The sequence below is a fragment of the Adiantum capillus-veneris genome, chromosome 8 (genome assembly GCF_014529385.1).
Source record: "Adiantum capillus-veneris isolate H3 chromosome 8, ASM1452938v2, whole genome shotgun sequence".
Taxonomy (NCBI): Eukaryota; Viridiplantae; Streptophyta; class Polypodiopsida; order Polypodiales; family Pteridaceae; genus Adiantum; species Adiantum capillus-veneris.
In genome coordinates this window covers 21514817-21518740 of record NC_140938.1, presented here as the reverse complement: position 1 = coordinate 21518740, position 3924 = coordinate 21514817, and positions in this window count along the sequence as shown.

Genomic DNA, 3924 nt, shown 5'->3' with positions numbered 1-3924 from the left:
TGGTACTGATCTTATAGCCTTAGATGGTCGCCCCTAGACATTAAAATTGTTCTTAGTAAAGAATTTTGTCTCTTGTTGTTGATAAAAAACATATCTGGTTTTTGATGCCTTCATTGATCCGGTATTTAGAAGTACTGGTCCTTTACTTTGGGTTCTTTTGGTGTCCCTTTGTTGACCCTAATAAAGTTATATTATTATGTCTTGTCAATGCTCGGACATAGTTTGTGGATTTGGGGCATTCGGGAGTGTCAATCCAGGGTACTAAGGCTTATTAGAAGCAAGTCTTGTTGGATGTTAGCATATGGATGTATTGAATCTTATAGGAAATTTTTTACCTCAAATGTAGGTTCTGCTTGGCATAAATTGTTACCTAAATTACTGGTTAATGGTTAGCTTATCTTTTTGAACACTGTGATTGGACATCACTAATAGGTTGGATATTAGTTGATTGTGGATCCTGCTTGTATCACATGTAGCATTTTTAGGTATCCTTCTTAATTACAAAAAACCACTTTAGACTGTTAGTGGCTTTAGCAAAAAGACTGTTCACTTTAGCCCCTTTTATTTGGAAAGGGGGTGTTTCATTGCAAACCTAGTTTATCAATGGTGTAAACTTTGATGAATGTTGATTCATGCCTAGTTTATATTACCTTCTACTAACTAGCCTGTGCTAATGTGATTTAACTAGGAAGGATTTAACATTTGTAACTCATTAACTGTATGTCTGTCAGTTGTATTGTTTTGATAATTAGTAGTAAACCATAGCTGGTTTGGACTAAGATGTGATCAAATCATTGTTTATCTCATTACAAAACAAAAATAATTTAAAACAAGAGAGCTTCATGGGATAAAAAATGGTTAAGACACTTGAATCAAAAGGGATGATGGCCTTCTGATTAGAATTTAATCTAAGTAATATATATAAGTTTCTTAAAAAATTGGGTCAACTAGCTACTTTTACAACCTATTATAAAGATACCACTTGGATTAGAAGGAGTGATGGCCTTTTATCCACAAGCCTAAAATGACTTTTATAAAAACTTTTTGAAACACACATTTTACCTGATAAGGAGGAGTAATGGCCTACAGGTCTCATTGTGACAACAACATTTTTCTGGGAATGGATACTTGGTGTATTAAACTCTTAATGGATGGTAGGTATAAGTTTAAAAAGGTTTTAAGTAGGACATGGATAACAACTGATAGGTTTGTTGACACCTATAATACGTACTCAAGGCTAACAAATCTATTGTTTTGTTTATATGGATGCAAGTGAGGACTCTATCTTTACTTAGGATATTTTTGGCTTTGTTGCTGCCCGTCACTGATATGCTTGGCCTCTGTCACTTTAGTATGAGTTTTTTTTAACTATCTTATGTACAAATCACTAGAATGATACCTCATTCTCATTATGATGTACAAAAATGAATCAAAGACTGAGTAGTTTTTGTGCTAATCCTTGTCCTTTGTATAAAGCTAGCTGTCTTTTGAATTGATATGTTCTTTTGTGTATAAGTGTTAATCTAAAAACAACAACGCAGACACACACACACAAGGACAAGTATACACCTAAATCATTAAACACCAAGGTTAACGCTAACATGTGGAGAGACATAATGATTTTTAATCAAAGATAATCCAAAACCACCTCTCCCTTATGGAGTCTCTCTCTCTCTCTCTCTCTCTCTCTCTCACACACACACACACACACACACACACACACACACACACACACACACACACACACACACACACACACACACACACACACACACACACACACACACACACACACACACACACACACACACACACACACACACACAATGTCTCTCGCTCAATTTTTCTTGATCTCCTACTCTCTTAGCAAATACACATCACATTGTGGCAATCCAGTAGTGTTAAGAAAAAATCATTTTTCCAAATATACAAAATTCCCTTTTTGAAAATTTCAAGAGGTAATTTTAGAAAATAAGGTTTATTTTTTGGGTTTTTACACTAATTTTCTCTATTTTGGGGCAAAATTTCTCCTTTTTCCCTTGCCTTCAACTGCGACATTTTTGAAATTGAAAATGGTACGATATTAAGCTGAGACACATTTTTCCCGAACATTGCAACCTAGACAAAAACATAGAGGGAGAGAGAGAACATGTGTGTGCAGGGTTTAGGATGAGAGAGAGAGAGAGAGAGAGAGAGAGAGAGAGAGAGAGAGAGAGAGAGAGAGAGAGAGAGAGAGAGAGAGAGAGAGAATTATATGCCAACTTTCAAAGTCCTTCAAAGAAATTGGAAACAAAGCTTTTAAAAAGAAAAACATCCATTACTGATAGAGAACATTACATTTATATTGCTTGTAGTACATAAGGCAACAATTTATATGGTGCGGCCATATTCATATTTTGGAAATTTTTGGGGTTTCTAGGAGTGCTGCCCTCTATAGGCAAGAGGTGGTTCAACACGTGCCCTAGTTGCACCTTAAATCTCCCCTCGTCCTCCTATGTGATGATTCCAACTCTTTTCCAGTAAGAGAATGCAAATTTCCCCCTCTCATTGAAGGTCAGCAATAAGCACATGTTGAGTTCCGTGTGGCATCAATGAAGATGATACACCTCTAATGTTGCCTTTTTAGCCACCCTAAACCATTCAGCTCCATATGTTGTCCCTCAATTGGGGTTGACCTCCATGGCATCCCAAGCAGATGTGATGCTATTCTCAAGATCATCTGACATTATAGCAAGAGAGAAGCTCTCTTGGATAGATGTTGAATGGTTACACAAAATATATGAAGGCACTATCAATTTTATAGCATTTTGGAGACTTTTAGTTTATTATTCATTACTTGTTTATTACTGATGTGACACCTCAACAGCCTCATACCCTATCACACAATCTCTCTCTTTCTCTCTCTATGTCACACACACTTACACACACAAGGAGAATTATACACCTAAATCATTTTACACCACAAGTAATGCTAAAAAAAAGAGAGACAAAATGATTAATAAACCAAGATAATCGAAAACATCTTCGCCAAAAGGTCCAATACCTCCCCAATCCAAATCAGCTTTGCCAGCTTCAATACATCGCAATAAAATTCTCAAAAAATTATATCCAATCATGGGGATTTACTCTAAGTTTTGATATGTGAATTCATGGCTAAGAGCATTATAGACATCTACTTTGCCTAGCATAGGCTGATGTATGAACATGTTTTCATTTTTGCTCAATCCAAGCACTCTCAAGAAAATGAAGTACAAGTGCTTGCAAGCCAAATAAGATGTTCTCTTGGCCTCCTTGTGGATGAAATTAGGGCATGTGCAGTAGGCATCTTATCCTTGATGTGAACCTCATACACCCCCACATGCTCATCTGCTGCATGAGGCTCAACCTTGAAGACTTCATGTGCTTTGTCTACAGTGCATTTCTCTTCAATCACCTTAGCATTTGAACAAAGAGCCAAACCAATTTTCTTTGCTACCTCCTCCAACATGAAAGCACAAAATTTGACTCTTATGCCATTTCTTAGTATAGAGCTATTGCTACCTGCTTTTGTTGAAGCAGAAGAGGAATCATCTCCACCCACTGGTGGAATTCGCATTATGGTTGCACTCATTCGTTCTTTTGCAACTGTCTCCACTTGAAATCCTCCTTCAAGCAATATCTCAACTTCTTCATCAGTGAGATTTGTTCATAGATCAATTGACCAAATTGTTGGAGGAGGACCTGGCCTTGGATCTATTCCATGATCCACCACATATTAATGAATAACATGTTTGGGACAAAACCAAAAACACTGTTTGAGTAGCCCATTTGTATGTTTTCTATACCCCTCAAAGGATGGTGCATGAGTCCCTTTACTACATGCCTGGTGACTATATTTTGTCCACATCTTTTTCCACCATTGGGGGTGCCGCTACATGTTACACA